The sequence below is a fragment of the Grammomys surdaster genome, unplaced genomic scaffold (assembly GCF_004785775.1).
Source record: "Grammomys surdaster isolate TR1022 unplaced genomic scaffold, NIH_TR_1.0 581, whole genome shotgun sequence".
Taxonomy (NCBI): Eukaryota; Metazoa; Chordata; class Mammalia; order Rodentia; family Muridae; genus Grammomys; species Grammomys surdaster.
The window spans coordinates 487,137-500,917 of NW_021605000.1; positions in this window are offsets into that span (position 1 = coordinate 487,137).

Below are 13,781 nucleotides of genomic sequence, written 5' to 3' on the forward strand. Positions count from 1 at the left end.
CAACTAATAAAGCAATGGTTCTCAACCTGTGGGTTGTGACCCTGGGGGGCTAAGTGACTCTTCTTTTTACAGTGGTTGCCTAAGACCATCTGAAAACACAGATATTATGGTTCATAACTATAGCAACATTACAGTTATGAAGTAGCAATGAACATCGTTTAATGGTTGGGATCACCACAACATGAACTGTATTAAAGGACTGCAGTGTTAGGACAAGAACTACTGTAGTAAAGTAACATGATTGGGATAAACAGTACTGTCCTCTGAGCTGAATATCACTCCCCAATTTTTTCCTTTTCAACACAGAAAAGGAAAAAAAATCCCTTTTATCATCCATGGGCCCAGCTGACTGCAGTGAGATGCTTCAGTTATTTGTCTGCATCTCACTAATCTAATTTTACAGGCACACTAGAGCACATCCCAGAAGGGCTCAGCTGTCTCCTCCACTTACTTCAGTCATATCTCTATTGTCTTCGAAATATGACTTCTGTTCCTTGCATTTCCCATAAACACTGTCCAGTGATGTCATTGGCAGCTGCATAGCCCTTCTGGTGTTCCTGCCTACTGGCACTCTCCATCAGTTTTCTGCAGTGGGAGTAATGCTCTGCATCTTTTCTGCCTAGAATGGTACCCGCCAGCCAGGGGTAGCTATTGACATAGGAGGGTTCCATATGGAAGTTTAAGGTATCAAAGCTCAGCCAATCAGAGCACTTGTTGAAGGTCCTGGAGCCCAAATAGGGCAGTTTCTACATGACCCCAAGCCCACTGCTTCTGGTACATTTTTTCTCTATACAATGAATAGGACTCATACGATGCTTTGTTTGTGGATGTTTTATAAAGTACTAAGTAATTATAGTAAATATTTGGATGACCCCAAGAAATCAGATTATTCCATTGGGTCACAGGTGGATGATCTTTAAGAAAAGGAGAAATACTTTGATGACATCCAGGAGCCAAGAAGACAAGAGAGCCCTTGTGCTGACCTTCAAGAGAGCTGCCATACATAGGCAGAGTCCTTCTGTTCACATTCTAGGTGGTCTAGGAGATGGTCTTTCTGATGCTCTTATAGCTTACAGTCCATCACTGAGGGAAGTCAGGGCAGAAACCCAAGGCAGGAAACTGAAGCAGAGATCATGGGGGAACACAGCTTACTAGCTTGATCCTCCTGCTTTGCTCAGTTTGCTTTTTCATGTACCCTAATACCTAAACCTTGGGTGCTCAAGGTTTGCACCCACAATGATATGGACCCACCCATATCAATCATCAAGAAAATGCCCCCACAGGCTTGCATACAGGCCAACCTGATGTCAAATATTTTCTTGGCTGAGGTCCCCTCTTCCTAGGTCACTCTGACTTGTGTCAAGTTGACAGAATGCTAACCACCACACAAATGCCACCACTGCTGTTGTACAATATGTGATGTGGCTTTTTCTCTGCCTCTGTGCTTGACCAGCCTTTGATCAGTGCACTTGACAGACATGGGGAAATCCCACTCATGCCACCTCTAGGCCTTTGGGTTTAGTGGGAGTGATTCTAAATAACAAGTCTGAGTCTACCCAGCTATCGAGAAGTCATGAGCTCCCTGATTAGGATCCAGTCCTTTTTAACCCGAGTATTAGGGTCTCAGTGGGTACAGTGAATGTTGTGTACTGTGTAAGCCAGTGCTGTTAGGTGTTTGAGTAAGACGTTTGGACAGCAAAAAGCTGGAAAAGTTTTTAATGAACAGTAAGTAGGGAGGAAGAATCTTCTGGAATTACAGTGGAAAGAAGGAAGGGTCTCACATCAGGTGGAGAGTCAAGGGTTCTTGGACAATGGTGACCTCAATATATAAAAGAGAAAAACTGTCCCACAAGAGCCCAGAAAGGTAGGTGATTGATTTTAAGCTGGGAGGATGTTGATTTATAGCAGGAACAGTGGTGACAATGTTCTGAGGATTCTTGATGACATGGGCTGTGAGGTAAGTCATCTCTTCTTGCCATGAAGATCTAGAAGAAGGCTAAGTCCCATGTCGAGTGTCTGGAAGGCACATGCTCATGAAGAGAGAAGAGCAAAAGACAGATCTGTCAGTGAGTACAACACAGAAGATCCAAGGTAAGACAGGAAGGTGGAACACTGGTGGGTCCAGGCAGTGCTGGATCAAGTATCCCGTTCTGTAAGAGTCACAAGTAGCTGAAGGTCAGAAAGAGACAAGAAAGACATGAGGAGGGTTGCTGTCAACTCCTTACTGTTTCCTTTGGGTAGCACAGAGAAGCCAGATAACAGAACCTCAGGGAGGGAGAAGACACACATGGGTTACAGACTGATGGACTGTGAAAGAAAAGAAACAGCCAGAAAAGCACAGAGGTTCTATATGTTTCTTCAGCAGGAGAAGTACTATTCTTATAAACACAGACTTAGAAGTTACAGATACCCCAGGAGTCATTGTGCTGCTTACAGATGAAGTACTTGGTGATAATGTTAAAGTAATTAAGATAAAACCTTCCACTCTTTCCAAGAGAACCTCTGGCCATGCTAACTTGGTTATTCCAGAGGCAATGTGATTTACTACGGAACTTTAAAAAAGAATGGGATTGGTGGGTAGATCATAGAAGTGGGAAACCCCCCCTCAAACAGTTTCACATCTTTGTGCAGAGCCAAAACACAATTTCCTAACAGCAAGGGAAAGATGGGTTAGTCCAGAATTAGGTGTTAGGAAAACATAAACTCCTGATCACATTCAATGTTGTATTTGAACATAAGAATTACAGAATTTAAAAAACAAAACAAAACAGAACAAAACATGAAAACATCTAAAGAAAATGTAAAATTTTCTTGATGATAGTTTGAGTATATAAAAAACTTAACATCTAAGTCTTTGGGCTTAGGACCCAGAGCAGAAGCTAATTCTACAGATCACTTTGGTCAGCACCCACTAAGGAACCTACGGCATGTTCTGTGCCCATTTAAACACTCAGAGAAGAGTAAGAGCTTGCTGAGTTCAGAGGCAGTGAATGGTCCCTGATTCACACGTCAGGATGTTTTCAAGTTCTGTGACATAATTCAGGGGCTGTTATAAAGCACTGCTTACCCACTCCTTCCCCCAAAAACAACTACCTCCTTCTTTGCTATTTATAGAAAATAACCAAATATTGAAAGTAAAAATTCTCAGCATTTGTTTTTAGTATCCATCTCTTTAAGTTTTGAAAAGCTGCTATATGGGATGGGGAGATTGCTCAGTCCGTGGAGTGCTCACTCAATAAGAATAAAGACCTGAGTGTGATCCCCCCCCAAAAAAAACACACACAAGGAAGCTGGAATTGGTGGATGCTTGTAATCTCAGTGGAGACAGAAGAAGATAGACAAATCTCTGGGTTCTCTGGCCAGATAAGTAAATGATGAGCCTGAAACCAACTAAACGCATTGTCTCAAAAACCAAAGTGTGTAGCACATGAGGAGCTATACCTCTGGTTTACACACACACACACACACACACACACACACACACGCATATGTGCACACACAAAGAGAGAAAGAGAGAGAGAGAGAGAAATGAAGGGAGAGAGAAAGGGAGGAGGAAGAGAGAAAAGAAGACAGACATTTTATCTAAAATTTTTTATCTAAAACTGCTAAATATTCAGTCAAATGGGCAAACCATTCAACATTATTTACATAGTGACCTTATTAATGACATATAGTGATGCTTACAAACAAAACAAACAGCAAAACAAGTGAATAGGCAATGATGTGTACCACTTGATTCTAGTCTTCAGTTGGAGTGTGCATCCTTCATAATTAGTACGCATGACGTTGAACACCAAGTATTGAGAAGAGGTGTGAGGGAGCAAGATGGTGGCACTATTCTTCATAAATGCCCACTTAGCTAGCTTCCATCATCCTAATGCAAGACACATTATCCAATTATGTGACTCACACAATGAAAGAGCACATCGTTTCCTACAGCATGGTTTCAGCAGAAAAAATGTCATCATCTGCCTTGAATATGTACCACTCTTATCTCAAGAGTTATTTAAAAAGTTTCTTCACTGATAGGCAATTTATGTTTCCCTCGGGGTTCATGTTTGGAAGCTGAGTCCCCAATATGTCAGTGTTGAGAGCTGGCAGCTTCAAGAAGCAAGATTAGATCATTAGTTATGGATGGATTGATGCCACCATTGTAGGAGTGAGTTTGAGATGAAGGTAAGCCACACCCTTTCTCTTGGGCTCTACCTGTATCTGATGCAAGGCACCACACTCTTGGACTTTCTTGCCTGAAGAATCATAAGCCACAATAGTTTTTTGCTCATTATAAATTGCCAGGTCTATGATATTTTGTTATAGCAACACAAATGGAGTGAGATGGTAATTTAGCCAATCATGAACAAAAACAAAACAGCTCTACCTCATGTGACAGTGCTCATTATATATTAGTCATAGGCATGCACATCAGATGATATTAATGCTCTTTAGTTTCCAACTTGTGCCAAATGACTAAAGAATTCGATTAATATCACTCATCATATGTTAAGTTATATTGTAATAACAATCCCCAAATCTTTATATCTAAGGCTAGCCTTGATCTCACAATCCTCCTCCCTCCCATCTGCTTGAACCATGGATTTATGGCACCACAATCAGCTCTTGACACCTTATTCAGAAAATTTTGTATACAAATCAGATTTTCTATATATCTTTTCACCTTGTGACCAAGGATGATGGAGCATTCTTCCCTAGAACAGTGCCACATTGTCCCAGAAGCAGAGAAAGGGAACACAAAAATCTCATGTTGTATCTCTACTCTTAATTCTTGAATGAAACAGATCATATGGTGAAATGTTACATCATAGACATCAAATCAACCCAAGCCTACAACACACATGGAAGGCCAAATCAGTGAACAGTACAACTGACCTTCACAGGCTTGTTCGTTCTACTTCTCTTTTGAACACATCGATGTACAGCAATTTCCTAGAGTTGGAACATTTCCTCCTGAAAGGCTGGTGGCTCCTAAAGTTCTAAATTAAGGGAAAGTGTCATGAGAGCCAGGAAGTAAACAACTCCCAAGTCTCAAGAAGTCCCTGAAATTTACAAGATACACATGGGCTATCTCCAAGAAGTAGCAAACAACTTTCTTGGAAGAAAGAGAGGAGGCAGAGCTGTCCGAAGGAGACAGAACTGTGTGGAGGAAGACTCTCTGGATCAGTCAACTTGCCTAGAAGAAATCTGTTAGGCTTCCAGCACATTCTTATAGAGAATGCAGCTTTTGAGTCATCACTCATGATAGGGTAGGCTTTTTGGTGATATTGCAGCCTTTGAGTCATCTCTGCTCCTGTAAGCTAACCCCTCATTCACACCCCTGTAAGTCACCCCAATAAATTCATTGTTTTGCCAAGTTGCACTTGGATGTAGTCATTGCTTTTCTGTCATTGATGCCCTTTATGGGGTGAATAGGTGTGTTTTATGTCTCTCCAGGAAATTTCACATAAGAAGAATGAAGATGAAAACCTATGTATTTTAGGAGACAGAATTGACCCAAACCTGTTCATATTTTTGAGGAAGCACTGGGTATTGAGTATGTAGTTTATTGGTTTCATTTAATAAACACAACTGGGCAAGTAATAGTGCTCTTGCTTGGAATAAAAAACCTCCATGGTTACTGGGTTCTTGGGTATGTGAATATGTTGTACCCCTGGTGTCTCTACATCCCTATGCATTTCTTGTGCTTTGGATCTTTTTCTTGTTTAGTTGTTTTGTCCTATTCTGATTTGTTTGTTTTTGTTTTATTTTATCTTAATATTATTCCTTAGATAGCTGTTTTCTAGTGAAAGACACAAAGGGTATGGATCCAGATGGGTGGAGGTGAACTTGGAGGAATATGAGGAGGGGAAACTATAATCAGAATACATTGTATGAAAAAAAACTATCTTCAATTTAGAAAAAAGACCTTGGTGGATTGTTTTTGAAAAGGCTACTGTTGAGAAATGATGCAAAGTCTTCACATGCTTATTCAGTAAGTTTCTAAACAGACAAATCATTGCAGAGATGTAACAAATGCTGTGGCCTGGAAATCCATTTTACAAAGCTCCTTGCTGTACATTGTCCAGCAAGGGCTGTTTGTAGGAAACACACTTGGCTGTCTCTTATTCTCCCACGTGCAGCTTGTATTAGAACAGACTGGAATCCTTTTCTACTTCTGTTTATGATGTTTTCCAGCTGCAATGTTTATGTTACTATTTTCATTGCTCATTACTCATGCTCATTCTTTGAAAACCTATTTTCAGTCATTGATTCTTTTTTGTGAACTGAGAATCTAACAATAGAACAGTGTGCTCAGTGGACTAAGGTAGATGTCATTGGACAGATGTGTGTTGGACCACCTTCTATTGCCTTCCATGATTTTTTTTTCCTACTGGGAAGGTGAGTGCTGTGATTTGAATATGAAATATTCCCCATAGCTGCAGGTACTGGTGCCTTTATTGTAGCTGATGAGTTTTTAAAGACATAATTGGATCTTGACCACTCTGATCCTTGCTGCATTCATAATACAGGGCTGTCCATGGGAGGTGATAAAAAGCAGGAGGTAGAGCCTAGTTAAAGAAGGGCACGCTGAGGGTTTCCATGGGAATAGATTTTTCATCTGCTTCTCTCAAGCACAATGAGGCCAAGAATCTCCTCCATGCCACACCCCAGTTGCCATGATGTTCTGCCCCAGTCAATGAAGCCAAACAACTGTGGACCTAACCTCCCTGGCTGAAGGTATTCTCTCAGGTCTTTTGGTCACAGTGACTCAAAACTAATGACTATATTGCTTTAAGAGTTAATTTACCAGGCATTTAAACTTAGGCTATCTCTGAATAAGAGTATTTAAATGAGAGGTAGCATATGTGTCCTGGACATGTGTATTAGGGTGACTTGTAAAAACAATGAAAGTGAACTTTGTGTCCCTATGGGCAGCTAGCACACATGTCCCCATCTCTTCTAGTGTTAGAAAAGGTGAACATTTGGAGTCTCAGGAGAATTTGAATTTTCCCCTGTACACTGTTAAAGAGTTTTCCTCTCAGTGCTCTTAACCAGGATTTTCTCCTCCATGAGAGGTGTCTATTGTATTTAATTGACAAGTTCTTCTAGTTTCTTTCCTACGTCTACAGCACATGTGTGGAGGAGGGGTGCATTCTTTCCAACTCCACTGAAGGACATATATGGCACCTGTAAGCAACAGAGATAGATTCCCACTTCCGATGTGTCTTGTTCAGCTGATTGTTAGTATAACAGTTAAAAGCCCTGACACATGCAAAGCTCAGGTATTATCTAGCTTCGAAAATTCTTAGAATTAGTTCCAGGTCCTGACTTCGTATTTGTCATCTGAGGGCCACCTTGTGAAATATCAATAGGAAGAAGGAGACAGACTGAGCATGGAGTAGACTTCAGACTTAGAAAACAGGCCATCTCTCAGGCCAGTGATGCTTTAGAAGCCACTGAGGAGACTGAGAGAACACGTGTCCACTGCTTTCAACACAGTGACCCTGCCTACTGCTTCAATGTTCAGTGAGTCAGATGGTCCCTGCTTCTCCCTCAGGAAGGAGCTTGGGATCAAGTAGTGAAAGAAAGGCCAGGTGTGTCCTCAACACTCTGCTAGAGAAAGGAGCAAAATCCACCCTTTGATGGGTCAAATTATGAAAAAGTAGAGAAAATCACTCATTCTCGTAAGTACTAGAATCAGCTAGTGTAGGGGTCAGTGCTGTCATTGAAGGGTTGAGAGAGTTGGTGTGGTTCATGTAAGGGAGACATCAAGTTCACACACAGAGAAGGACAAATTGGACCAGGGTACAATTTGGAAATCAGAGGATGTAGTCAATGGAGTGTAAATGCCCATCCTGCAGGATGTGGAAAAATGTCTGCAGTTAGTGCATTTGGTAAGGGCCCATCATCCATAATCCATAGTTCTACAATTCAACAGCTACAGCAAAACTCTGTAGCATCCAATGGGATAAATGTACTCAAGAGACGAGCTGATATTTCAAAACTTATGAAGAGCCAATAAGTGTCTACAAAGATTCTTAGCAGCTGTAACGGCTGGAGAAATGCAATGCAAAATTTCAATTCAGTCCTGAGTCGTACATATTAGGTTGGCTTCTATCAAGAACAAAACAAAGCAAAAATAAAAGTAGTGGTGAAAGTATGCAGAAAAATTGACTGCTCATACATTGCTAATAGTACTTTGATAAAGTTGTTATAAAAAGCATGATCATAATTTCTCTTAAAATTAAAAATAGGATAATCGTATTATTTGGCGTTTCTCCTCAAGTATTTGCCTGAAACAATTGAAAGGATGGTCTTAAAATGATATTTATAAAATGATGCTTAAAGCAGTATTTTCATGATAGTCCAAAATGTGGAAACAACACAAGAATCAATCAGTGGATGAATAAACAAAATACAATATACACATTCAAGGGAATATTGGTCTTTAAAAGAGAGTTTATAGCACCTGCTACAACATCAATGAGTCTTGGTGAAGTAAGTCAGTTACAAAAGAATATAAATCATTTGATTTATATGGTGGACCTAGAGTAACCACTTTAATAAACAGAGTAGAATGGTGATTTCCAGGAGCTTGGGGAAGGGGGAATGGGTGCAATTTTGTGCAGTGAAAGTGGTCTGAGGATGGGTGGTGGTAAAGATTGCATCATGGCGTTGATGTGCTTAATATCAGCAAACTATACATTTAAGGACAGCTAAGATGGAAACTTTCCTGCTGTGTATAGTTTAGCACAACTAAGACTAATAAAGTAATTAGTAACATGAAGGGAAGGTTTTAGGGGCAGTGCTCTAGTTTTATCTTACCTATTGTGATCAATTATTCAAAAAGTAGCCAAGGGGAAAACGGATTTGTTTCAGATCACAGTTTCTGACTAAAGTCTATTGTTGCAGGAAAGACAGGGAAGCAGAGACTGGAAGCAGCTCGTTAAAACCACAATTCTCAAGAACACAGAGAGATGAATACATGCATGCTTAGTAGTAGCTTTCTCTAGCTACACAGTTTAGGGCCACCAACTAGGGAATCATGCCCACCCACTTACAGGCTGGCTCTTCCTACATCAATTAAGGCAATCAAGGTAACTATGCGCTCAGGCTAACCTGATCTCTCAACAATCCTTCATTGAGACCCTCTTCCTAGGTGACTCTAAGCATGTTTAGTTGACGGTTAAAAGCAACCATTACAGAAGAGAAACTTCATCAACAATCTTACCCAGTGGTAGACCATGCTGCAATAATAACTTGCCAGACAGTCTACACCCACTGGTGAAACAGTAACAGGACTATTATGGGGGGGGGTAACCAAGTACTTTCTGGTTGAATCTGAGGCCTGTCTACAGGAGTGCATTCATGCCTACTACTATAAGTCTGGAGAGAAGTCCATGGCTGGGAAGATCATATACCCCAAGGGGAAAGCCTTCTAATATCATTTTGCTAGATGAACACATTGTCCGAATGCCTTCCAAATACTCACTTACATACCCATAGATTAGAGTTTCTCAGCCTTCTCCAGAGAGGCTTGTTATCATGGTGGGTGGTAGGTAACGCAGAGATTCATAATTGGGCAAAATGACGAGAATACATGACAGTTGAGTGTTCATCCCTAAATAGGACATCTAGTAATCCTCCAAGGCCCAGGAACATCACAGAAAAAGGAGAGAAAAATTGTATGAGCCAGAGGATGGGGAGATGGGTCACAGATGACATTGTCTATAAATGACACAGCTGTGACCTTCATGAACTCACTAATTATCCACATAAGATTGGACCCATCAACATTTCATCATGGTCCAGGACGGACATCAAGTCCCAACCCTTATTGATGACAGAGATGGTTTTGGGGGAAAGGAGGTGGTGTAGACTCACTTGATATTCATCTACAGGAAATTCCTCTCACATCTTCTCATGCAAGCCACTCTGTTGATACCCAGGGTGGCATGTGTCCCCTATCACATGAAAGTAGGAGGGACATCTGTTGAGAAAAAGGAAGTCTCTAAAAGAAGAGGGAAGGGAAATGAGAGAAGGTAATGAGAGGTAAAAAATGATTAAAATTCATTATACATATCCACAAAACTGCCAAATAATAAAAATAAACAAAACAAAAAGCCACAAAACCAAACCCACAAATTTGATGGAACAAAAACTCTTACCAAATTTAACTTATATTTACTTAAGCTTATATAAATTTGTATTTAGCCTTGAAGTCCAGACACTATTCTAGGCAGTCAGCAGTGGAATGAAGAGGAAACAGGGCTGCCCTGTGCTCATGGGGTCATGGGAGCAACAGCTTAGAAGACCAGAATGGAAGCATGCCACTCAAGAAAAGAGATGTTCCATTCAAGAAGTGAATGTTGTCAGGAGGGAGAACAAATGATTAAATCCAAGAGCAAGCCATGCTGAGGAGTGAATACTTGTGCCTTTTGAGTCAGACACAGCTTAAATGGGAGGTGGGCCTCAAATGATACCAAGAAATTAGGAAAGGAAGATAGAATGACAGGAATAGACTGAGAGGTTAAAGGTTAAGGCCACACTTACAAACTGTGGCCAACACACTTCATCCCACAGCCCATCCTACCCAGAAGAGGAGGGTGGAGCCTTGATAATTAATGAGGGACCGACAAGGGAAGGAAAATTTGGAAAAATCAGACTTCTCATTTCAAGAGCAATCCTGCAGAGAAAGACCTTTGGAGTTTCTGGTGGATTTTCTAGATGCCTGGAATGAAGGGTCAGGGGAAGGGAGGGACAGAGGACATGGGTAGCAGGATGTGGGGACCATATGGTGGGGTTATCTAAACTTTATGAATTTGTCCATGAGGAGACACCACTGGAAGGAACCATGGCTCTGGGAAGATGCTATGCTTGTGATGGGTCTATGGGAAGAAGGGCTGGGCAGTGGGCAACAGAGTTAGAACAGTGGGATGAGGTTTGGCAAAAGGACATTTGACTCTGAGATAGGCTACAGGGAAACAGAATCCTAACGAGTAAAAAGGAAACCAGGAGATGGAACAAAATTGGAAGTGGAAGAAACCAGGCAGTCCATGCAAGCTCCATTCTTCCCTGGTACCTATTATTGCTACCATCACATGTGGACATCCGATTCCAGCTTCTTCATCAGACTCCAGATTCTTCATCAGACTCCAGCTTCTTCATCAGACTCCAGATTCATCATCAGCTTCCCATCAGTAAATTTCTAGGGAGTTTCTAGGCCTTCAGCCCCAGAGTGGCCGCAACACTCATTCAGAAGCAGAGCTCTTGGCCTGAGCAACTACCAACTCTCTGCATCTCCACTATGTAGGCAGTCAGCTGACTACCCAGCCTCCGATCCCCTAAGCCAGTCTAATAAACCAGAGGCTCTAGGGCTTCTTTGAATGGAGAGTGGATCACTTTGGGATGGGGACAGGGGTTTGAAACTTTCACTTTACTTTACAACTTTCCCTCTCCAATTAGAGTCCCTCATTAATTACCAAGGCTGTACTGCCTTTTCCTGTGAAGGGGGTAGAAGCTGAGGTGTGTCACCTCAAATTCATATGGTGGAGGTCTGGCTGCCAGTCCCACCGAATGTGACTGAGTTTGGAGATAAAGTATCTAAAGTAAAGATGACAAATCTGGAAGGAGGCTGTGACGGGCTTTTGTCCAACGGAAATGAATGACTCAAACACAGAGAAAAATCCAGAGAAGAAAGCAACCCAGTGACAGACACCTCAGGTCTGGAATATAGATTCAAGAATTATAAGAAAATATACTCCTGTTATTTGAGACACCCCACCCAGTCTGTTGGACTTTATTTTGTGGTCCCAGGAGACTGGCACAGGTATATGGAAAACGATCCTTACTTTGATATTTTATTGCAGGGCTGCGATGTGTTTAGCACAGGCTTTTGTAAAAGCTGTGAGGAAGGAAAGAGGAATACAAATGGAAAGGTGTAACACTGAGCTTGTAAGTGGGACTTCTTAAGACAATAACTAGACATGAGACGGTCTGCCTGGGGAATCACATGACTTTGATTTCCCCTGCCATCCCTTGCCTCCAGAGGGGGAACCCTGTACTACAGCCACTGCCATTTGTCATAGATCCTTTTGCTCCTGTGTGCTGAGACCAGGGCTGGGACACAGAACCACAAGCAGCCTGTGGCTGGAATTTGTGGCTAAGAAAGCAGCAGTAGAAGCCAGATGTCGCAACCCAGGCTTGTCCAGAAGGCAGGCTGGACATCCACGGAATTCATGTGGTCACAGCGTCCCATGCATGTTTGGGGAGAGCTGTGTGCTGAATGGAGTGTTTATAAGCATTTGGGAGAAAGCTGTGTGTTCCCACATTCCCATGGCCCTGACTGCAAGCTGTGAGCTGCATGGCCTCCTTCTCACCAGCTGCGCACACAGAGTCCAACCAGGCTCTTTTTCTGACTTGAGAGGAACATTCTCTGGCAGAGTCTAACCCTCCAGGGTGCTCCAGGAAAGCCGCTTTGAGAGCAGGAATGGCCAGGTCTGGATAAACATAGTTCAGTCTCTCAGATGTTTTGAACATGACCAAATAGCCAGCCACACGGCGCTTCATCAGAGCCCTTCAAATAGTTCATCTGAAGTCCTGGCTGTGATCCAGGCAGTTGCTGGTCAAATGTTAAATCTACTGTTCTAGAAACCAAACACCATGGTGTTTAGCCTTATGGGATGAAAGCTAAGGCCCTGTGGGGTTGTTGCTGGGCTTGGGGAAGAAGGGTTCTCTATACTCTGAACTTCATTTTCTTGTTATCTAAAAAGGCAATAATATAATGAAGGTAAGTCTTTAATGGCATGAACCCCAAGTTTTAAAATCGAGAGGCAAAGGAGGACTTTTGCTTGGGTATTATTGGAAAGTTCTCCAAGTCCATGAACAACAGACACATCCAGGAAACACTGGAGGTGACGGTGGGAATGCCAGTGATGAAGCTAATGACCTATTGACCTATCAACGAAGCATAGTTGAAATACCCCAATTATCTCTTGATCTATCAATGAGGCTTAGTTGAAATACCCCAGTGACCTCTTGACCTACCAAAGAAGCATAGTTGAAATACCCCCACAGTACTGGCTGCATTCTTTTCTTTTTTTCTTTCTTTTCCTTCCTTCAATCTTCCTTCCTTTCTTATACCATGGTCTAGAAATCTGAGTGCAGGAATAGACCCTAGATAACTCTCATATTGGAAACGATGTCGAACTGCTGCAGCACGGTCTTTCTTCACACAGACACACTGCAGAATACATGGAGGCTTGGAGAGTCACTTTTCTAATTGCGTATTCATTCACTCAACAAACACCTGTTTTATTTCATACACCATAACTTAGCATACTCCTAAAACAGTAAGAGTCCTCAGTCATTCACGAGCTTATAATATAGAAGGATGAAGATAATGGAGAGATAGAATGTAACTATGCTTATCATTGTTATCCATGGTGTCTGCAATCTGTGAGACGCTCATGGGTCTGTGATATGCAGAGATGTTGATTTTGCTCAAATACTATGTAAGCTGCTTGACTGGGCATGGTGTAAAATGTAGACTTGAGGGTAAGACATAGAATAAGGCAATAGAAAGCTGAGTTCTACTGCTTTCCCACTATCAATGCCCCAGAGAGTTGGGTGGCTGACTTTTCCTGGAGAGTCACAATACATATGTCTACTCACCCCAAGAAAGGAACCCACAAAAGACCAAAGTGTGGGTACCACTGGGATCCTGTTTAATGTTCAAATGACTTTTTATTGGGGTCAATTATAGGAATGTGGGTGAGGGGTTACTT